Source organism: Equus asinus, chromosome 8 (genome assembly GCF_041296235.1).
Source record: "Equus asinus isolate D_3611 breed Donkey chromosome 8, EquAss-T2T_v2, whole genome shotgun sequence".
In the NCBI taxonomy this organism is placed as follows: Eukaryota; Metazoa; Chordata; class Mammalia; order Perissodactyla; family Equidae; genus Equus; species Equus asinus.
Genome location: NC_091797.1, coordinates 67,810,039 through 67,834,683, shown reverse-complemented (window position 1 = coordinate 67,834,683; position 24,645 = coordinate 67,810,039). Strand labels below are relative to the sequence as shown.

The window sequence follows — 24,645 nt, the reverse complement described above, 5'->3', positions numbered from 1 at the left end:
CCCCCCTCACTCCCAGCCAGCTGGAAATTCTGGATTCTCTCAGTCCTTTCCCAGACTTGGTTTTTAGCCTGAAGACTCTGAACACTAGAAGAGCAAGCCAAGTCTCTCCTGGAGAATGCTCTGGAGGTTGCTAAAGGCACTGATGGATTGGACAGAACCTGGTCTGCTAAGCTACCCCATTCCCACGTTACCTACCAGGTTACCTGTCTATCTTCAGCTTCCACAGAAAGGACCAAGAACTCTGTGGGCTGCAGGTAAGACCATCCTCCTCCTTGGCCTCCATACTCCCCTCAGCAGAAGTCAGAGTGGAGCCACGGGGATCAGCATTTCAGAGTTTAGAAGGGAGCCCTAACAACCTCTCCTCTTCTGGTCCCTATATCACCACTGTGGAATAAAGAGGTGGCCGGGACTCTGGGTCTTTACCACTCCCTCTCCCCACTCCCATCCCCTTAGCCAAATTCTATTGATGTCTGCCTCAGACTATCAGGCTCTTCCATCTCATTCACATTTATCTCCACAAGATGCCCAAACTTCTGGGGTCACCACCCCCATCCCCACAAGGCTTTGTACATCCACTTTTCTGACTCTATTTCCCTTCTCTCTCCAACTCCTGAAGCCAGAGGTGGATTACCATGAATCTAATGAAGCTTAAGTTTCAGGGCCACTCACATCATGTGTCCCTTCCCAGGTTGGGTTTTTTTCTCCTCCAGGGCAAAGGAAAGGAAGCAGCAGTGCCAGGCTGATGTTGGAGGCCTGGAGTGCTGCCCCCCTGGGGGTCTCTGTGTCCCGGGAGGGGTCCTGGCCACTCCACATCAAGACTACTTGCTTCTACAGACGTCTCAAGCATCCACACTCTACAAGAATCGTCTGAACGCTCTTTGGCTGACTGGGAGCCTTGCCAAGTGAGCTACGAGGGCTCCAGTTCTCCCTGCACAGGCCCCTGAGCAGGAGCCTCTGAATGGGAAACTGGACAAGTTTTAGTTGTGGCATCCCCAATAAGGAAATTATGAAAATTGAAAGAAAAAACTATCAATAAGTTAAAAAAGCAAACAATCAATAATAAAAGAATCCCAGCTCATCCAGCTCAAAATAGATGGAGAATATTCCACCATATTGATGGGTCTAATTCAAATTTATGCCTGTTTTGCTTTCCAGCGGGCCCTCATGCTGCTGTGCTGTCCCTCCACATTCACCTGGTGCTCTTATTCATTTGCTTTCCCCAGCTCTTTCATATCGTCTACTCTTGCCTCAACCTCCACATCTCCTCCTCTGTCCTCACTCTCAATTACTTCTCATTTCAGAGAGAACATAAAAACTCACAGAAAATATCTTCTATGTACTCCCACCAGCAATTTACCTACTCACCTGCATCTGCTGCTTTTCTGCATATCTTCTTTTGGTGGCCGTGGGTGACTTTTTTCCCTTCCTGGCTGAGTGCACAGAATTCCATCTTCCCCTATTTACTATCAGATCTCTCTCCAGCCATCTCTCCCCTCTCTCTATACCTTTGATGTCCTTTCTCTACTGGATCTTTTCTGGCAGTGTACAAACATGCTGTTGTATCTTCCAGCCTAAAAGTCCCTCCTCTGGACCCCACATTTCACTCCAGCTACTACTTCACTTCCCTATTCTCCTCTACAGAAAATCTCCTCAAAAATTATCTGTATTGGCTGTCTCTAATTTCTCTCTTCTTATTCTCTTTTGAATTTTCTTCAGTCAAGCTTTTCACATCGCCCTTATCAAAGTCATCAAAGACCAATGATGCTAATCCAGTGGTCAAATGTAACCCTTTATTCTACTTTTATGATCAGTGACATTTGATGCAGTCAATCATTCCTTCTTCATTGAAACATTTGCTTTGCTAAGCTTCCAGAAGAGGATGTCTTCTTGATTTCCTCCAACTTCACATGCTTCTCTTTCTCAGTCTCCTGTGCTGGTCTTTCTTATCTCTCTGACCTCTAAATTCAGCTTGCTCCTGAGCTAAATGCTCGGACCTCTTCTCTTGTCTAAATATGCTCAGGTTTTGGAGTTCTCATTCAGTGTGATGGCTTTAAATATCATTTGATACCCTAAAACCTCTCCAGATTTATATCTCCAGCCCAGATCTTTCTCTTGAAATCCAGATTCAGACATCCTGCCCTCTCTTTGACATCTCACCCTGGATATCTAATAAGCGCTTAAAGATACCACCCAAAAAGCAAACTCCTGGTCATGTCAATAAGTTGTAACTTCGACTTCTAACTTTTCACTTCAGCACACTTCGAGTCGTTTTTCTCTTTATCTCACACCCCACATCAAATCCATGAGCAAATCATTTTGGTTCTACCTTTAAAATATATTCTGAATCATAGCTCTCCCCTCTCCGCTGTGCTTTTTCAGTTAGGGCTTTGGAGTGGCTTCCTGGCTTATTTTCTTGCTTCTGTCCTTCCAAGTCCTGCTCCTCTACCCTCCACCTTTCACAGTGGTGTTTTCTCAACAGAGCAGCCAGAGTGATTCTTTAAACATGTAAATCAGATTATGTTATTCTTTGGCTCAAAACTTTCCAGGGCTTCCCATCTCTCGAAAGGAAAGTCCAAGCGTCCGACAGGGCCCTACAGGAGACTGCCTCCCATTGCCTCTCTGACCTTCTACTGTTCCCCTACTCACTCATTTGATTCCAGCCTCTCTTCCTTGTTCCTCCAGCCTTCCAGGCATACTCCTGCCTCGGGGCCTTTGAAGTTGTGTTCACTCTGTCTGGAACTCTCTTCCCCCAGATAGCCTCATATCTCATGCCCTCATCAACAGCAAGTATTCGCTCAAACGTCTCTTGCCTGATCACCTTTTTTAAAATTGCAATCTTCCTACCTTAGAACTCCCATCTTCCTTACTGACTTTCCTTTTTCCCATAAAAATTGTTATCATTTACATACTATTTTTGTACGTATTCATTTTGTTTATTGCCCCCACTAGAATGGAGGCTATAGTTTTATTTAACACTGTATGCCCAGTGCCTCGAGGAGGGCCTGCTACATATTAGGTGCTCAAAAACAATTTTCGAATAAATGGACGAATGATAGATTTGTGCTAAAATGAAGAGACCAGCGGAGATGAGACGGCAAGCAAAGCTTCGTGTAATTGAGGCAGCAGATCCTGTGAATGGGAGCAGAGAGGGGGATAGAGGGAGAGGAGTGGGCTGGGGCAGAAGGAGGAGAAGGTGTGCAGAGGAGCAGCTGTGCCCTCTGAATGGCGGCTGACTACAGAGGAACAAGCCCTCGTATTTTGGGAGGGAGACTTCTAGACACACTGAGGAGTCAGGGAAGCTGATGTTGGACCGCAGAGCAATGCTGTATTATGGGTGACATTTCAGTCTCTGTGACTTCTAAGATGTTTTCTTCTCTCTCTTATATATACTGTATTTGGTAATATACAGATGCATTATTCCGCCCCCCCCCCCAAGACTTGTAACAGAAAATGACCCTGGATCAGTGCCAGTGTTGTGGATGGAATGTTAAAAATTTAAGACAAAGAAGAACATTAAAGACAGAAGGGAGTTCACAACACCCCATTGTCCCTACTTAACAACTCACATCAGAATAGTTTCTTAAACTGTTTAATTACTCCGTTAACTCTGAGAAACACTTATGCACTATATAAACGAAAAACACCTAGAAGGGTTAGTGGAATGTTGATAGAAGCCCAATCTATAAGTCTACCATTTGCAAAGAGTGGACTGAAGGACAATGGTCATGCCACGACCTCCTAGTGGTGGGGTGATGTCACACAGTAACCCCAAGACTGGAGGTTCACACCCACTATTGCCTTTTTTTTAAGAAAAATAGCAAACCGCTTGTTCATAGGTAGAATTTTGGTTATTCCCTTCACATTAGTTTTATATTTTATTGGTACCATAACCCATGGCTCAAAGTCAGTGGAAGCATTGCTACAAAATTAGGTAGATGCTCCATATTAATGATTTAGTAAATTAAACTAGGATCAAAGTTGCTGAGTGGCAATTTGCCCACAGAGACTTGAACTAATAATATGGACTCTAGAAATCAAGAAGAGAAGCAAGAAGCTGATGGATATGTCAACACAACAAGAACAAAGAAAACAATCTCCACAGTGGCCACAATCACAACATTTTATACACTTGAATATTAGATCAAAGAAACTTGGAGAATTTAGTAGCTACTGAAGTGAAAATGTATCAACAATGATTGGTAACAATATACAGATGCATCAACTCTCTTGTTGCTACAGGTTAATGAGGAGAGTGGAGTTATATCCTGCACAAAAGACACTAGCTAAAATCATCAACTACAGCAAATAAATTATGAATCAAGGAAAAAAGCTAATTTTTGCCTTTCATAGGTAGTAAACAAGGCCAAAGTCTTTTTGATATTTATTGTGCCTCCCAAAGGCGGGGGTGGGGGGGAAAGAAGTGGATTCCTCTTTTAACGGGTCCATTTTGTGCCTGTTAAAACTTTTGGACGTAAGAAAGCACGCTATAGACTTGTGTTAGCATGTTGTGCCAATTTCATGAAAGGCCATCGTGTCTAATTATAAGAAAAACTGTACCAGAAGAAAGAATCTCAAGTGAAATTGATATTTGTGTTCAGGCAAAATGGTGGGTGAATGAGGATGGAGTGAAATTGTGAGCAGACAAAAAGAGGTCCAGGCAACCTGCTGGGCTTTCTAAAATCTCAGCTTTGTTAGTCTATGACAAGTTTTTGGAGGATACACTTCTTTAGCTGTAATTGTGGACAGGCTAAGGCCAGTTGTAAGCTTCAGATGCGACTCTCACTGTGTGATTTAAAGGATTCAGGAAGAAAGAGTGGGACAGGTGGGTGCAAACTTGGGCTTCTGAAGAGAGCTGACGGGCGGAAGGAATTGGTCCTCTGACCAGCAAGCGGGTGAATTAAGACTTGGGAAGCAGAATATCAAGAGGCGGTGGGAAAATCCCGTAAACGGGGCATTTAGCGATGCTTCCAACTCTGTGGCGAGTGTTACTGTTTGAAGATACTGATGGCTCAGGATCTAATAGAGTGAAGCCAGTGATGATGAAGGAGAACCATCTGGATAGTAGCTGCAAGAATGGATTTCCAGGAGGGTGGCTTCCCGGCTTTTGAAGATGAAACTTTCCCAGTCTTTTAGGACGAAGACTGAAACTTTTGATACGTTTTTCCCCCTCATTTTTTCTGCTTATTACATATGTACAAATGATAGCTATTAAAATACCAGTTTCTGACAGAATGCATTATTTTTCATTCCCTTTTCTTGTTTGTATTAATGTTAGGGTTGCATTTGCTTTCAATCATGGAGTCGCATGTTATATTTCCTTCAAAATTACTTTTTCTCTATTCTTTGTAACTTTAAACAATTTTTGTCCACTTATACTATAACTACCTGTTTAGGAATTCATTCGAAGTTTTATTTTGCTGCTTGTTTATATAAATGTTTACTGCTATATTTGCCTTTCATGTTTTCTATTAGAAGTCAGTCAAAGTTACTTTATACCGTGGCTTGCTTTTTAGCTCTTAATATTCACTAGAATACAATAACGTTATTCATTCTTGCAGGAGCTGTGTACAGTGTGAGACTTAATTTCCCAGTAAATATGCTGTGTTTTGTTACCTAGTATACATCCCTATTAACCACTATACGCTTTCTTTAGCACTGTGATTCAATATTTTCCTTTCATAGTTCATATATCATATTGCATATCCAGAACTTTGAAGCCACTTTCAACACAGGTTGAATTTTTTCAAAAGATTTTCTTGTAAAATTGGGGTGCATCTTATATACCTACAGATTTTGTATGACAGTAAACCTGATGTTTACAGAGAGTAATCAACAGCCAGGGTAATCTAAGGGTATCAATTTCCCTGCAACCTGAAATTGTCTAATTAATGCAAGCCTAAATACACCGAGTTGTATTTATCTCAATGTAATTTGAGTCTTGATGTAGTTGGTTCAAAAACAGAGAGATTGGCAGTAGAGAATTAGAAGAATTATGCACACTCTTGTATCTATTCTAGCTGATGTAGAAAACCAAAATATTAATTTAGTAGCAAACACTAGTTTGTGATTTCTGAATTCTTCCTTCTTTTTTCCAGGGAAGAAATATTGCATTTATTAACAAATTTATGAATAGAAAAATAAAATACCTCTGATTTCAAATTTTCTAAATAAGTTTGTTAAGATTTCTCAGGAAATCTTAAATTTCTTGCTTTAATATTTTGTGTTTAATGCCTCTTTCTGCCTTTTCTATTGGAAAAATAAAAAAATACAAATATTGAAAGAATATAACAAAAACTCAGATGTTCACCTTTCAAGATTAACAAATGTTAATGTGTTAAAATATTTGCTTCAGTTCTTTCTTTATATAGAATAAATGAAGCATATAGGTAAAGTCAAAGTCTCTTTTGTATCTTTTCTCTACAGATCTATTATAATTGGAGAAGAAAAATGATGAAAGGGGAAAATCTCTATAGTTTGCTTTTCCTGCTCCCAAGTGGAACCATTGAAGGCCCTGCAAAATCTCAGTTATGCTAGAATCTGTCACTCGTGTCGTCTCTACTTTAACTTCGCAGACTGTTGGAAAAAAACACTACAACCAAAAACGGACAAGAGGGGGGGACAATCTACAGCCTGAGATGCTTCAACTTTTGTCCAAGTGATTTGTAGACACATCATTTTGCTGCTCGCTCCTCCCTCTTAGGGTTTATTCAGGAACCACTCACATGTGGCTCACGTGAGTGTGTGTATCAGAGAGCACTGGGCTTGAAAGGCTGCTGCTCAGAATCATAGGATTTGGAAATTCAATTTTGAGGATTATATATCAAACCACCTTCGTTTTACAGTTGAGGAAACTGAGGCTCAGAGAGTAGAAGAAATGTTTTCAGGACACATAGCCAATTCATGAATGAGCAAGGCTAATTGAATCTGTCTCCTTTTCTTCCATCTCCCTATTAATTCAGCTGTTTTCTAACCAATTTGAACCAGAGCCTGCAATTTTAATATTCAGGAAGTTTTAAGATCGTATTTCTTATACCAAATTTAGAGTGAAGGGAAAATTGAAGAAATGCTTTCTTCTGCCTACTTTTAATAAGACTTGAGTTCTAAAAGGAGAAGTTGTATAAAACAGCAGAAAGAAGTTCTCAGATATAAAATATCTTTTCCCAAGTGAGTGTTGTGTGATTAAATGGTTAAGAGAGCAAAACTTCCCAGATGTCAAGGACTGCCTTCAAAATGCTCTTGGGGATGAAAATAGCATTGGCTGAATACCCAATGATAGAAAAACAGTTTGTGCTGTTTGCTAATTCTAGAACGGCCCTGTGCCCATGGAGGAGTCTTTTATGTAGGTCTTCTAACAGAATCCTGTGTGTGTCTGCATGCATTTTTCATCAGCTTTTCTCATCACTGACGTCGCCTTAGATACCGGATCTCCTAGGAGAAGGAGAGGATAGCACCACATCTTCTTATTTGGTTCGCGCGCCTTAGCTCATTTAGTCTTCATGACAGCCAGAAAGTGTGTGTTCTTTGGCAGATTCATTTTACAGACTACAGCCTAAAGAGAGACTTCCTTCAATGTTAGAAATGACTCCTACTCAGCCACAACAGGTTGGACAGAAGTGCCTCGTCTATACCCTGCAAAATTTTGGTTTCTGTGCTCTAGATTCAAAAACAGTTTATGTTAGTGATCAATGCGGGTACTCCTTCCGGTTGGCCATTTCAGGATGTGATATATTGCAACAGATAGACTCAGAATAAGACAGAACTGGCACAGGTCATTCAACCTGGGTGGCCTTGAGTTTGTTACACAACTTCTCATCTGCAAAATGGGCACAATAACATCTTATTGTGAAAATTAGAGTTATTATTGTTATAGAGTTATTATTGGAGCTGTTATTGCTATTACTCATATAGTAATACAAAGTAGGCATGGAAAGATGTCTGACTATGTGCATGGGGGAACCCATGGTTAGACTACAGATCCCTGGATCTAGAAAGCCCTGGCCTAATTCTCCACAAAATTGTACTGTTTTCTCCTAACTCTCCATTTTCTGCTCAAGTTTCCTACTGAATTGAACCTATTGATGAGATCTGTTTTTCCACTATATCCTTAAGAATTACGCTATTGCCAAAAATGGTGTCATGCTGCTCTTAATTTACCTTGCCACATTTTGTCGTTCTGTGTAGCTCAGAGTAGATGCACTGACTTGTGTTAACTGAGGGCTGGCATGGAAGTTTCAGGTCATTGCAGCTTCTGCCAGCAAATTAATCACAACCAGAAAGGCTGTGGTGAAGGCAGAATCAATCACAGCCTCACTGAGGGCCACCAGAAACACTGCAGTGTCTGGAACATTGATCTAACCAACAGGCTTTCTCCGAAAATAAGGCTGATCCTCAAAACTCTTGACAGAGGCTCAGTGACAGTACAAAGTGGAAAGGACACTTTGTCTTCATCTCAGGAAGGAAGTGGGTTGCTGTATTAATGAGCAACATGCCCACTTATTTTCTTGGATAGGAAAATAAATTATAAGAAAATCTGTCCATTTTCATTCATTGCAGCAAATTTATCTCTTTTTTTCTTAACTAAGAAAAAAAGGAAATCAGAGTAACAATCCAAAAGAGTGACAATCCAAAAGCTATTTATATTTGGCCTTGGGATTTGTTCTTGTACTTATATTTTAATATGTGCCTGAAGTTATGTCCGAAATTTCACTTTTTACGAAATAAACAACATGCCGCCCGCTCGCCACACACAAAGCTGGGGATGAAGAGGAGAAGCTGAGAAGCGGTTCAGCTTCTCCATCCAGCTTTGGTCCAGGTGCTCCTGGCCCCTCAGCCAACTCTGAAACAGACGACATCTTCTTTCAGGCTGGAGCTAGCCAGGCAGAACTGCCTTCCCTCACTGCCTTCTCTCTCAAGCATCCCCACCTCCGCTTCAGAGAAAAGAAGAAACTGTGAGATACAAACAGAGGACTAACATATAAACAGAGATGATGCTGTGACTAAAAACTGAAAAGCAAGATTTGCTCCAGGTATTTCATGATCCACGTAACAGACATGTCACAGGACTGTTGACTATTAGAAACACGTATTTCATTTTCTGACCACTCTATCACTATTTGAGCATCCCTATGGGGCATTTTAGTGCTCCATGCAGGCTTTAAGGAGCTTGAACACGTGTATAGTAAACGTCAGCTCTTTGACATTCAATTTTGACTCAGCTATTAAAACGGCATTAAATGTAACTAACACAATTTCTTTCTCACCTCAGTTTTTTTGTATTTTATTTGTAAGTTTTACCGCTAAAAATGAGGTTTTCTTAGATCATAGAATCTAAGAGTTAAAACGCAGTTTGAAAGACTTTTGTGAGTAACATTTACTAGAATATTTTCTTATTACTCATAGTCCACTTTTCATTCAAATACTTAGACGTTTTAGTAGTAATAATTTGTTCAATGTTTTTCACCAGAATTTATTTTAGAGTATCTCAGGACCCTAGCATCTGGTTATATGTCATTTAGAAAAAAATGTTTTATTTTAAAAATGGTATTTATAATCTATTTTTGATACTTTTAACAAAGTTTAAATGAATTAATTATATCAGTTTTTTCATCTATGTATATAAATGCAAATATACACACAATTCTTTATGATATATGTAGGAAGCATTCATGTGTTCAAAATCAGTGTAAGTTTGGGAAGTGCACCCGTTATCTGGAATGTGTAACAAACATGTAATAATAAGTTTCTAGTTTAAATCCAATAACTGGATTTTTTCACAAACTGGTAGCGGATTTGGTTAGCTGCCTACTTAATCCTGGAAGTTGTAGCGTGACTTCTGTGACGGTGACTCCATTTCTGTTCCTCGAATCAGCCAGCTCTGCGGCGTGGGGGAGGGGCACTGTGGCAAGGGGGACGGAGAGGCCCTGAGAGTCCAGCGAGTCCAGAAGTGCTTCTGGTTTCAGGAGCCGGCGCTGTGTCCGCTGGGGAGCACATCTTAGCCCAGCTGCTCCGCACTGGCACACACTTACCCTGAGGGGGCTCTTTCTCCAAGAGCTTTTGTCTCTTCCTTCCTGTGTTATCTGTTAAGGAGAAGCAGGGAGGAAATGTTTCCCATCCTGCCTCTGGCTGAGCCCTTCCCAACAACCTTCTCCTCTAGATACTGGTGGGCCCCAAGCTTCTGGTACTGAAGATAGTAAAGAGTAAGAGAATAAACTTTGAGGAGACAGCTTTACATTTTCTCAGGAAATTAAAAAGTAGGTTTCTTAATAGATAGAATAGCACATAGGGCTTTTTATCCATGTAAATATAAGATAAATTTAAAATATTCATAGCTTTTCACAAAACATCACACTCATACATTTCATTGGTTCACAACAAAATGCAAAAATGTCTATTATGTAAAATAAGAGATTTAATCAAGCTAACTGTGTTAGAAATCCCCCCAGTTGCCCTGAAAACACTGCCTTCCAGAGTGGAGACACGCCTTACTGCCATCTGTTTCAGTGCCTCCATTTGGATGCTTCTAGTGATGGATTCCTGTCCAAAACGTAAAAACAGGTAACAAATCCAGACTGTAAAGAAATGGAAGCTATAACTATAAAACCCCAGGGCAGAAACAAGATACTCTCGCTGCGTCTGGCAGTCCTCATAACCTGGTCAGTGTCAGGAGGCGGTTCCAGGTTTCCTATGGCAATGAAATTATATTGGGGCTATCATGGGGCACACGGCTGCCGCCACAAAGGGCGCACGCTCCAGCCCGGTCTTGTCCCTGGCCCAAGTCTGTCTCCTGTAAACTTGCTTTCCCAAAAGCTTCTCCCCTGCCGATTTCTAGCATTGCCGTTGCTTTAAGAAAATGTACTGGGAGACTGCTCTCAGTCTGGCTGCTTTTGTCACCAACAGTGTTTTGTCTTTTCTTCCCAACCTCTGCATCTTGGGCGCTGATGAGCGAAGGATCAGGTTTCAGCTGCACATGTGTTTCACTGTATCGAAATGTGCACAGCTTAATAGAGTAAACACGGATATATCTGAGGACCAGGAGACGGAGTTCCCTGATCAGCATCAAAGAGTGCTAAGCTGTAAACAGTCACTGGCTATTTTCTGAGAAAAAGGAGAACTCCTTTAAGACAAAGTCCTCCATTCTCATGAGCCCCTTACAACCAGAAACCATCATCTAGCATCACCAGGCCAAGAGAATAAATCATTCTCTGTTTTTTTGTTTCTTTGCTTTTGATAGGAAAGATGAGTTGAGCTGGCCTCTCACAAAATGTAAAATAAATAAAAAGACTTAGAAAATGTTTTGCTGATGTTTTAAATTTCTCTTTGACTTCTGACAAAGTAAAATAAAGGACCTACCAGCACAGAAATGAAAGTCACCTACAATTCGGCATAAATGTAAAAATCCCCAGGGCCAGCCCCATGGCCGAGTGGTTAAGTTCGCGTGCTCCGCATCGGTGGCCTGGGGTTTCGCTGGTTCAGATCCTGGGAGTGGACCTAGCACTGCTCATCAGGCCATGCTGAGGCGGTGTCCCACAGAGCTCAAGTAGACTATACAACTATGTACTGGGGGGTTTTGGGGAGAAGAAAAAAAAGATTGGCAACAGATGTTAGCTCAGGTGCCAATCTCTAAAAAAAAAAGTCTTCATAATATTAATAATAAAAACCACCCCACACATACAAGAAATGAGGGAAGCTAATATTCTTTGTAGATTTGAAATATATGAGAAATTAAGGCTGTTTTATTGAAGAAGTGATAGCTCGCATCAATCTTGCAGGCAATGATATATAATAAAGAATGGGAGGGAAAACTACTCAGTGTGATTTTCCATATTAAAATGTGTAAATTGTACCACTTTAGAGAGGTACCCATAGTAGTGAGCATGCAAACATACTTCAAATATGGCAACAATAATCAACATAAGCACACTCCCCTCTTTCCGATTTCTTTTGCACGTAGGTCCTGCTGATAATCCTGAAAATGGTACATTTTCCTTTCCAATGATGAGTGAAGACCAACTTCCCTCTGCCTTCTTTCTTACTTCTAACAAACGGAGAAATTCCTCTGTTCAGAGCACTGTGATGGCTTCCTGAGCCTCATCAGGCTTTGTTAGTTTTCGGAAACCAAAGCTTTTTATCTAAAGGCAGATTTAACGCAAAATTCCTTTCTTCACTGTACTTTGCATATATATAAAAACTCTGTATTTTCCAAAGGACATAATTTGTTATCCATTTTCTTTTTAAATATTTTTGTCACAAACTTAAAGCATAGTAAGCCAATTTGCATCCTTTAACTCAAAACACTTATTTATTTACACATAAACTGATTGAAAAAAATTCTTTGCCCCAGGCAGTACAGGGATATGTTTTCAAGTCTCCATAAAACAGAATAAGGTACTCCCTGTAAACTTATCCAGGACGATAACTGAAAGTCTAATAAAATATACTCATTCATCTGCCTCAAATGAATTTTTGATATTTCCCCATCTTCTCTTTTTTAACCAAGAAATTCAGAGTAATGTATCTTAAATCAAACATTCACTTCTGAAAATTTGTAAAACTTTCGCAAGATTGAAGGTAATCATTTTCAAAAAATGGCCAAATGCTTACTGAGACTTTTAAGCATAGATTTTGAAGCACTAGTCCTAGGATTACGTTTTCTCAACAAATCAGAAATAATTTTAATATTTATGAAGCTAGAGGACTAATCTATTATATTATGAAAACCAAAGAAAGTTGTTTATGAATTTTATTTTCTTTCACGGTCTCCTCTATTTTAAATTTTTTAAAAAAGGAAACAAGTTTAGGAAAAATATTCAGTAAATATTAAAGTTTCCATTTTAAAAACACTAAAAAATTGAGAGGTACTCAAAAGGCAATACATATGTTAAATAACTGTACTAAAAATAATTTTCATAGGGTTCTAAGCCTTAGAGAAACCTTATTGCTATTTATACATGTTTTGAATTTTTATATATTTTTTCCATTTTTGTTAGTTGCCTTTACACATTGTTTTAGTCAAATCTTTCTCTCTTATGTGATTTATTCTTTTAAACAGAAATGAAAGAGCTTCTTGGTTTTATGTTTTTGTTAGGATTGAAATGAAATTCTTTAAGATTAAGCACTTTCCTTGTGAAAAATGAAAAGTGGTAAGAAGGCAACAATTCTGGACAGGGTTTCCATAACAGCGTTAGGACTGAGTCAAAGTTTTACAATTTCTAGGGAAAAAATAGGATACTAATACTCAGCAGCTGAATTTATCTTACTCTATACACCAATTAATAGTCATGTGCTGTCTTCATAATTCTAAGATTTAAGACAGGAAAAGAGTTCCAAGGGATTGATTTTGAAAACACACTGTCACATTCAGCCAGCAGGGGTCGCAAAAGAATACGCAATGCCTGGTGCAGCTTGCTTGCTTTCCCAGGCGAGCTGCAGGATGGCAGAGCAAGTACCATGCTCCTGAGGATAACAGGAGAACCACATTTCCAAAACAGGAGACAATGAAGTTTGGACTCATGTTGCAAAGTCACCTAGATTACTGAAAAAAAGAAAAGAAAAAGAGATTTGAAGAAATACTTCTGAATTTGCTTTTTCTTCCCCCCAGGTCTTTAAAAAATGGTTTTAACTAAAGGACCACATAATGTATGATTCCACTTATACGAAATGTCCTAAACAGTCAAATCCATAGAGACAGAAAGTAGCCGGCTGCTTGGGGCTGGAGGAGGGGGAGGGGGTGGAATGGAGGTTTGGGGGTCATGGCTGAGGGGAATAGGGGCTCTTTGGGGTAAAAAAATTCTAAAATTGTGGTGACACATTTATAACTGAATATATTAAAAACCATTGAATTTTACAGTTTAAAAGAATGAATTATATGGCCTAAAAATTATATCTCAATAAAACTGTTTGCTGTAGACACGGCACTCTAGAAATCTTAACATGGAAAGCTCACATTTATTTTCTAATGAGTATTAACGGATTTTTGGACAGTTATAATATGCCTTAATGATTTAAATTTCTGTCAGTGATTTTATTTCAAACAAATATAGATTGATTTATATTATTTCAAGTGAGACCAAAATAATTTATCCAGAGCACTGGGAGAGAACAAGTCAGCCAGGAGCAACTTCCTGGGCAGCGCACACAGCTCCAGGCTCTGGGCTCAGCCCCCTACCAGCTCACCTGGGGGTGGGGAGCGATTTTCAGGCCCTGGGCCCAGCCCCCCACCAGCTCACCTGGGGGTGGGCAGTGATTTCCAGGTCCTGGGCCCAGCCCCCACCAGCTCACCTCGGGGTGGGGAGTGACTTCCTTCACCTTTCTGGATTCCTTTTTCCTATCTGCAAAATGACTGGCTGAGCTGTACCCCTCACGGGTTGTTTTAGCTCTCCAAATCATGTAGTATCTTCTCAGTCCATTTGCTTCTTTGTGGCTTAGCAGAAACTTAGCAGCCTTTTTGTTCATTTCCAGCAACCTCTGTACAGCATCCACACAGGATCTGAGCGAGGATGGAGCCGGGATCTTGTTGTCAACACTTGCTGAGACTCCTTTGGCAGCAGATGTTTGAACCTTTTGCTAAATTACTTGGATTTGGACGTCTGAATAAAACATTACTTGTATTTTAAAGTTTTAATAAAGTTAGCTTTTTTATTAAAAGTATTTAATTAAAATTACAAGAATTTCCAAAATTGGAATTTTATGTGTAATAAATGATATGGCCGCAGTCAGCTTCATATATGTTTTTAATACACCTACAGTCCAACTCTGCCCCGTGACGTTTTAACTCGGTATTTTTAAATTTAGGAAAGTGGTGATATGTATTTTTCAGACATAGGAACATTTTCAGAGAAATGTGTTTTGAATCATAGAAAGAAAAATTCCAAATTGATTAACTTTATACTCCTTTCTTTATGAAGAAAGATCTTTTGCGGTTCACTCTTGAATTCTCTCATTTCACTGGATCTTTATACAGCCAGTAATTGTAACACACTGGCTTATTTGTTTTCCTTTCCTCTTTAGGACAAATACTTTAAAGACATCAAAACAAAGGGTCATCTGCTGTTCTCCGCAAGAAGCGCAGTCCCAGCGCCGTCTAGGCCTCACGGCTGGAGAGAAGATGGTAAAGCCGGTGAAGTTTGCCTCGACAGTTTTGACTTTGCTAGTTTTAACTCAGCTCCTCAAATTCCTTCCTTTCGTTATCTTCCTGTCTACCACCAGCACCCAAACAGGCGAAGAGAAGGTTGAAAGGCCCGAACGCGTCCGAGGAGAAGAGCCGCGCCAGCCAGCGCCCAGGAGGCAGCCTGCCTCCGCCACCTCTCAGGGACCGGCCGGTGTGCTTTTCTTTATTCGCACAGTCTGACAGCAGTGGTCACGCCCGCCCCGTCTCTCTTGAGGCTTATTCCTTTGACGGTGAACGTTTCAACTCCTGGAAGGAGTAGAGCATCTCCCATTCACAGGGAGAATCTCAGACTCTTAGAACTGGCTGGGTGCTTTGAGGCTGCCTGGTCCATCTCCCACCCGCTACATCAGACTCCTGCTCCGAGCAAACGGTCTCAGTTTTTTTTCAGGAACAAGCGGCCACTCCCTTGCTTTAGAGTAGTGAATGCTCTCGTGTTGCCATAGCTTGACCTCTCTCATAACGGAGGCTGCCCCTCCAGCTGTCCACAGCTGCCCATCCAGCGCTCAGCCCTTCTGAAGCGGCTCACCCTCTCAGAGCCGGGCTGTGTCGTCTTAGCCTGGAGGAGAAGGTCGCCACCGAGGAGTCTTGCTCCCCGTCCAGGTACAACACTGTCTCATCAGAGCAGTGGTCTCTATTTACTTCTATTACTTATATGATAGCTGAATACTTAGAAATAAGGCCAACCCTACCAGCATGTTAAATGTATTTTCTTACTTTAGGATTATGAGCACCAGTGCGTTAGGCACCTGCTGCATTCAATTCCAACATACTTGTGTCAGGAACAATTGATTTAAGTTTCTTTCTCATAACCAGAAAGCACGTCCTGAGCGGTTCAAGACTCTGTGATGCTTTATGGTTAGAAGCAAAGAACGGTGCTGAGATTTGCATTCTATCCTCTGATTGCTTATAATTTATACAGTGAGGAGACCTGGAATTATATGATGCAGCGATGGCAAAATAAAACGTTAAAGCTGTGGATGATTAGTTAGATATTTATGTAAAAATCATCTTAGTGATATAAAGCAGAGAAAAATGGAGATTGCATCCTTTCCTCTTCTTATTCCGCCTTGCAGGGTTTTTGGAGCGAAAGGAGCCCAAATCATAGAACAAACGAAACAAGGGGCGAATCCAGGCCGGCCAAGGGACCCTGCCTGAGCGCGTCCACGTGGGCGCCCGGGTGGCGGCGCTCCGCCTCCCTCGGGGCGCGGGGCGGGTTTGCTCGGCCCTGAAGTGGACGAGGACCCTCAACACGTGGGCGGAAACGTTGAAAAGTGATGTGGAAAACCCGAGCGCTTTAAGGCGTTAGTCTAAGCGCGTCGACGTTTCAGTGGATCCGTGTAGTTGTCATGTGGGCGTCTGGACGTCGGAGGCCCGTTTTCCACAGGGGTGGGTTTGCCTGTCCTGGTGGCACAGGCAGAACCGCGCTCGGAGAGAACGAAAGGAATGAATACGTTCACGTTAAAATCAGCATTAGGAAGCACTTTGAGCAGTAGAGGCGGTTTAATTATGTAAACAATTTTCACATAAATATTTATAGTAGCTTTTAAAGGTAACGCTGAAATAAGTCTATGAAATAGAAAGACACAAGTAAATTTTTTTCACAGACTATTACACAGTATGTTTATGTTACAAATTGTAAAACGATTATAACTTTTAACAATATCTAGTCATTCATAATGTTCCCCCATCGCTGCATTCAGCCAGTGTAGTATGTTATATTTACCAATTCTACATGCCACAATTTGCTATAATTTAACCCATTTTCAGAAATTTTATTTTCCACATCAATAGACACGTGCAATTTTCTCTGAGGAAAGACAACTGAATTTTTTTAGAGTTGCCAGATGTCCGGTTTTAAACCAGGCTGTCTGGTTATTTGAGCTTTTACACTGTAAACAAATCAAGGAAACTCTGCAAGTAGTTATGGCAAATATGTTCTAATTAGGTAACCTTCATCGTTACATGGCATAGCTGGATCAGCTCACTCCTCCAAGTTGAAGTTCTCAGGCGACTGGCCCCGGCGTCCAGAGTCAAGCCTTCTGGGCACCTGAGCCACCGTGGGGTGACGGGAGCTTAAACGTGCACGGCTTTCCCTGCCAGGAAACAGGCGCCTCCGCGAAAGAGAAATGTGTTCTCGTTCTAAAATGGGGATTCATTGGGGAAAGTTTTCATTTTTCTCATATATAGCAGTACTGTTTTGTGGGTAAAGAATAGCTTTATTAAAAAAAAAAAAAAAAAAAAAGACTGGTTGCCATACAACAAATCTTTCTTTTTTCCCAGAGTTTAAAGTGTTTTCTTTAATTTAAAAAATATTAACGCTCTTTTTAGTATTTTCTTGTAAAAGTAAAATGTCTGGTACTGCTTAGTTCAATTAAGTGTACACATACTCATTTACACAGCAGTTCTCCTGGGCTTACATACCAAAGAGTCCCACCTAGCTCCATGAGGCGTTACTGGAGGAGGCAGGGGGATGAGGCAGCCTGGATGTCGGTTGCTGGGAAGGAGACTGGGAAAGCGTGGTAGGGGCACCGCGTGGGGCAAATAGAGGCAATGCACTAGCTGCACGCAACCTGCACTATGGAGAATATTAAAAGCAAAGTGAGGAACAAAATGTGTAACAACATTGTTTCTATAAATTAAAAATATATTAACACAAACATACAAAGAATGATGCACATTAAACACATGAGTGTGGCTGCCTGTAGGGGAAGGCAAATGGGAGTGACAAATGGGGATAGAAGGGAGAAACTCATAAATACACACATCTGTAAAATGAGAGACCAGCCTTGCGTGGATCAATTACATGCTATAGATGGAGGATACTCAACGCTCTAACTTTTGGTTGAAAAAATGCAAACAATACATACAAGTATAAGAGCATCAAGTTAAATGTGAGCATGTCTTGTGGAGTACCCTGCCTGGTTCCAATCTCTAGAGGCGGCCACTGTCAGCAGTTTCAAATAGTTTGTATATTGTTTCAGCCTCACTTTAGTGCATATGCAAAATCTAATTTTCTTTTGACAAAAATGGCATGATGCTATGCCTACTGTTCTGCACTTTGCTTTTTTCTTTCTCTCACACAGTTACACACACACAAACATAATTATATATAATTGTTGTCCTCTCATAACTATAGACATAGATTGGTTTCCTTCTATTGTCCTCTGTCCCTTCCTTCTTTCTTTCCTGTTTGAATCCTGTGTATTGATAATGAGGAGCCATTTTGAACTATGAGATAGTTAGCCCAGCTGCACTTCTCACATTTCCTATCTTCATCTTCCAATTGTTGTTAGTAGCACAGTTATTTGTACGATGGCCAGGTTTTCTATCACTGACCTTTGTTTCTGTAACTGTGATTAATAGCATCGTTCAGCCTTAGTCCTGTACCTTGGTTGACTCAATCATACTTCCAGTTGTTTCATAGCAATTTGCCCCTTGTCAGCTCTGGCTTTGCATGTTGAAATGTTGATATGGAAAAGGGTAAGTCAGCCTGAATTTTCCCTCTTGCCTGTGTCTTACTCCTGACTAAATTGTCATAGATTCTTTCTTTCCCTTGAAGATAAGCAGCTTAACCAGAAAATGTCTCTGTTGATCAGCCTTTGAGTGTTTCTTCCGCTTTATTTGTTTTGTTGTATCTTTTCCAGTATGTGTCTAATATTTATTGATATTTCCCACCACTTTTATTTCTTTTCTTTTTTTTTTTCTGCTTTATGTCCCCAAATCCCCCCATAACACAGTTGTATATCTTAGTTGCAGGTCCTTCTAGTTGTGGCATGTGGGATGCCGCCTCAACGTGGCCTGACAAGCGGTGCCGGGCAAAACCCTGGGCCGCTGCAGTGCAGTGCGCGAACTTAACCACTCGGCCATGGGGCCGGCCCATATTTTTTAATTCCTTTCCATTTTGTACACTTTTTCTTAAGGCTATCCGTGTCACTTACTCAGCAGTGTGCATTCCACATCTTGTCGACTGTAATGTGGTACTAATTTCTGTAATGATTTGGGAGCCACTAGCACAGGAATCTTGTTATTGGAATCTGGGAAAATTCATAGAATTTATATGCCAGCAACTATAGAGAAAAATTCTGTGAGCCATTATTAGAGACTGCTATGAAGATGACACGGGAATGGCAAACATCAGAGGCATGAAAGTGCTCATCTAAGTGAGAGGTTGCAGGGCTGGTGTCAGCCCTTGGAGTGGCCCAAAGCCACCAGCTCCTCCATTTTTCTGACCAAAGGCTTCAGTGTCCTTGAGCGAGTGTGTGGCAGGTGAGGAGTTTTTGTGTGAGATTCATAATGCATAACCATCATTATTCCTAGCCTTTATGACTCATCACCGGTGAGAAGGGACTTTATGTTCTAGGCATTCCTGTTGGCTGTTTGCTAGGAAGGAGGAGCATGGCTTGGAGGACGAGAAGCTCCTAAGCCAGGTCTGTGCCGCAGCCATTTCTAGCTGAGAATTACTGAATCACCCTAGGTTCAACCCAGCTCTGAGTTTGTTCATTTTCATTGCAATACCTAATTACAACTAGCTATTGCTTACTTCCATGTAGGCATCAGTGGTGGCACTTTGGGAGCGTGGTTTATTAAAGGAGTTCAGCCTGTGAGGATGCCAGGACAGATAAGACATGCCAGAATGGTATAGAGTTGGACTCAGTCTCCTGAAGTCGGGTCCTCAACAGATCACAGGGGTGGCAGATACTATTTGTGTATCCAACGGCCAGTCCTCCTTCTTTCTTAACAGAAGCCAAATTTTATATAGATGGCAATATGCCTAGCACTAAGGGATACGTCATGATTGCTCTATCCACGCAGGCCTGTTTCTCTTTGCCAGTCAATGGTAGGCATTGACCCATTCCTGCCACTGCGATATAAGGAGAGGTTGACTTGGAGAAAGATTTTCCTCCCTGATATAGAGCTGCATGAGGATAAGGCCATTGACCCCTTCTGTCTCTCTCTACTTTGAAATGTTCCATGATAATATTGGCCCTGCCATCATACATGTGTCAAATTTTTCTTTGGTTAGCTTCCCTCATTGTTTCAAGATGGTTGCTAGCAACCACTGGGGCGAGATTTTCTGTTCATCTTAAGATTTTGTTCCTATTAAGCATATTAATTTCTCTCCCAGATGCCCCCAAACAAACTTTTCCTTGCACTCATTGGCCCGAATGGAAATATAGGAGTGACATTGCTGCCATTAGTTTATGCTTTCTGTGCTGGAAAGGAGACTGAAAAGTCAGCACACCGTCCACTCAGTACGAAACTGTCGAAGACTTTGGAAGGGGGCGGCCTGCGGAAGGAAAGGACCAGAGAGAGACATTTTCTTTTTCTCCTAATCAGAGAAAGGCTCTAGAGAGCAGGCGTTGAATTCTTTGATGATTTGTTTGCCTTCAGGAGAGTGCAAAGTCTCAGAAGGAAAGTTTTCTAGAAGAAACTTCGACAAAATCAGGCAGAATCAAACAGTCTTCCCCACAGATTTTGGAGATTCAAAATTTTCTTTTTATGTTTGAAAGTCATACATTCTATGTCTTTTTACTTTGGTGGTTACTCAGTCTTCTGTGTATATTTTTCTAGCAAAGAAAAGAATAGAAACACAAATTAGCTTTAGATTTTGCTAGAAAAATATACATTGAAGACTGCAAGTTAAAAAGGTACTGTACCCACTGCCCTCAGCTGCTGAGTGTCCCCCATCGTCACCTCCTTGAGGATCCTTGGTATCACCCATATCCTGCATCTGAAAGGATGACGCCTGTCACAGCTGGGGACACTTTCCAATACTAAGATAGTGTCCATTCTATTGGTCCCTGCTTGAGTCACACCAAGGTTAATCTTTTTCATTCCTACACATTGATACCTTTTTCTATTGTTGCTAATGAAGATGTTAGTTCTTCTCAAATTTTTTGTTGGTAGTAGAAATGTTATTCATTTTCATATATCAATCTCAGAGCCGGAGACCTTGCTGATGTGCTCTTTCTCTCTCTTTTTGTCTTTGTAGTTAACGATATCATCTGCAAACATTAACAGTTTTGTTCCCTCCACTCCAGTTCATATATGATGCAAGAGGATGTATTATTGTTAACAAATATTTCTTTTTCCCACTCTGTGGAACGCGAGCGGCCTGATACTTACCATGTCCAAGCAGAGGCTGTGAATCTGCTGGCATTGTTGGGCTGAGCGTCTCAAGCCCGCCCTCCTGACAGAACTACACGTCTGCACTAGTGACGTGTGCTTCAGCCCATGATCCGATGAGGAGGCACATGAAGCAGATATCCTGGATCTGACTTTCATCCTGGAGTCATCCTCAGATGAGCCGAGCTAACTGCAGCAACCTCCAGACCTGTGAAAGAAAATGAAGGGTTTGTGGCAAGCCGCCAACATTTGAAGTAGTTGTTTTGTACCATTATGGTGGTAAGAGCTGACCAATACATGTCATTATTTCTTTTTCTCTACTTACTGCATCGGCTAGCTCTATAATGGTGAATGAAGTGGTGATGGTGGGGATCCTTGTCTTGCTTCAGTTTTTAAAGGAAATACTTCTAAAGTTTTATCATTAAACAAAATATTTGTTTTACATGTTTTGTGACATTTTGTAGTCTTTTTTAGTCTTAATTTGAAAACATTTTTCAACAGGAAAAGGAGGTGAATTTTAGAAAATGTTTTTCTGCATTCGTTGATATGATCCTACGGTTTTCATAGACCTTATGAGTTGTATTAATACCTTTCCAATGTTAGAGCACCCTTGTGTCCCTGGGTTGTACCCAGCTTGGTCACATTGTACTTTCGTTTTTAAGAAACTTATACATGGCCACATTTTATTTGCTTACATTTTACTCAGAAATATTACATCCAGGCTTATGTATGACATTGACTCGTAATTTCCTTTCTAGTATTTTCTTGCCTGGTTTTGTTATCGTGTTTAAAATAGCTTCGGATCAGTTAGGAAAGTTCCCTCTTCTATAAAATTAGCAATATCTGTTGTGTTATAAGAACTTGCCTGTAAACACATCTGGGCCTCATGTTTTCTTCGTGGGAAACATTGAATTACAGATCCATTTTATTTCATTGTTATAGACTCATCAATGTTTTAATTTCTTCCTAAGTCAGTTTTGTCATTTTTCCCCCCTAGGAAATGTACAGTGCTTCTCAAATAGATTGACATAAATTTGTTAGGAGTGTTCTCTGGTTAACATTTAAAATTTCTGCTCTGTCCATAATTGTAAACACAGGGACCGAACACCTGCGAGGCCAGCCTGTGGCCCCAAACTCTCAGGGGAGGCTTTACCTATACCCCCAACACCGATGAGAGCATCAGCGCTCCTGTGAGTGGCCTGGTTTCCTGCTCCTCCCTCTGCTGAGAGTGCAGCCCCTGTGGAATCAGGCTTTCTGGGTGATTTCTTAATGTGACTCCCAGCCTGCCACAGACCCCACTTTCCTCTCCTTGAAAGTGAAGTGTAGACCACAGCAACCATGGATTCCCCACCACCCTCAAGGTGGCTGATGACTTTGGCACTCCCCTATGACCTTCATTTCATGTTCCCATTTCATTTCTGGCCACAGGAAGTGTTTCTTACTCTCTTGACAGCTATTCATACATCAAAATGGTGCTTTTTATATTTCATCCAGTTTTTTTATAAGGAGGATTATGTAGTCTGCCACATAACCTGAAAAAAAATTTCTCTTTCTCCTAGTGCATGAATAACAATCTGGATATGAAATTTTGTATTCACAATTATTTCCCCCTGATACTTAGAGGATATTGTTCTGCAGTTTTCTGGCATCTTTTGATACTGCTAAGAGGTCTGCTGTCATTCTTAATGTTTCTTTGTATATTATCTGTCTTTTCTCTCTGATTGCTGTGATAATTTTCTCTTTACCTTGATGTTCTTCAGTTCTGCTGTATGTTCATCTGTGGATTTAAAGAAAATAGTCTCTGCCGTACTGAGTAGGATTTTTTAGGCATGGAATTCATTTCTTCCCTCATTTCTTGAGTGTTCTCATCCACTCTCTTGGAGTAAAGCTCCTCTGGCATTCTCTCTATTCTATCCTCATCGACCTCCTCCTAGGTGATTGACAGAATTTTTCCTTCTGCACATATCTCTTAATATTTAATTTGTATTCTTCATCTCATTACATTTATATGATACATTCTGGAATTTCCTCTATTCCATCTTCTAATTCACTAATCCTTCAGCTAAGTATGGGCTACTATTTATCTGCAGAGTTTCTTTCTGATTCTCTTTTATATCTACTCATTTTTTCTTAACCTTTTGATTGATTTTCTAAGTGGTATTCCATCATGAATTTCTTTAACATTTATATTTAATTAAAAATATGGAGGGGCTAGCCCTGTGGCCGAGTAGTTGAGTTCACATGCTCCACTTCGGTGGCCCAGGGTTTCGCTGGTTTGGATCCTGGGTGCGGACATGGCACCACTCATCAAGCCACACTGAGGTGGCATCCCACATGCCACAACTAGAAGGATCCATAACTAAAAATATACAACTATGTACTGAGGGGCTTTGGGGAGAAAAAGGAAAAATAAAATCTTTAAAAAACAAATACAGAAATGTACAAACAAGAGACAAAAAGTCATTTCCGGGAAAGTGAGGCCGTGCTTTGTGAGCTGCAGCATGGAGGTGACTAGTGGAATTAATGAGCTGGATTTGGAAAGCTGGTGTCAGTGGCACATGCTCCTTCTCTCCCAGCAGATCTTATGGAATGATCCTGACACCGAGATGGCTTGGGCCATGAGAGCAATGCAGCATGCAGAAGTCTACTACTGATTTCATCAGTTGACCCACAGTTCTGAAACTCACCAAAGTGGATGAACAAGTCTATTCCGACTTCTGGGAAAATTCTGAGAAACTCAGGATAGATGTTTTTGACTTAGAAGAGCTCAACTCAGAATTGGCAAAAGAGAAGTGGAGGCCATTCCCCCAGCAGTTTGATGGGATTGCGGAAGACTTCGACTATAGTATTTTGCTGCAACTGTACTGTTTTCAGGCCTACATGGAGGAAAACACCATTTTGCCTGCAGGATACAATTTTTTTGCCATTGAAATTGCTCAAAATTGAGAAGGCTATAGCAAAGCAGTTTACACTAGTGTTCAGGACAGAGAAGGAGAGAAAGGAGCCAACAACAGAAGAAAGAATGGAGCTGACTGTGGAGGAGAAGAGAAAGGAGCCAACAGAGAAAGGGAAGAAGAGAAATCAACAAAGGGGCAGAAAAAGAGAAAGAAACTGACAAAGAAATCAACAAATGTGGTGAAACAGCTGTGTAAGGTAGATAAGGAACAGCACTCTAGAAACTGTGACTCAGCTGAGCCTACAAGTACCAGGATGCTATTTGCACAGATCCCTTTGGCTAAACGTACGTCTCTGTGCAACTGAAGGGCATGTGGAAGAACATCTTTCTAGCCTAATCTGGAGCTGTTCTGACCATTCTTTTGTATGAACTGTCTTAAAGACTATTGGTGGGATCT

The 24,645-nt window shown here is 40.9% G+C and overlaps 1 pseudogene; it reads left to right on the top strand.

Annotated features, from left to right (window-relative positions):
* Positions 1 to 24,444, top strand: part of LOC106848034 (protein PBDC1-like) — a 32,712-nt pseudogene extending 8,268 nt beyond the window's left edge.
* Positions 24,445 to 24,645: the final 201 nt, after the last annotated feature.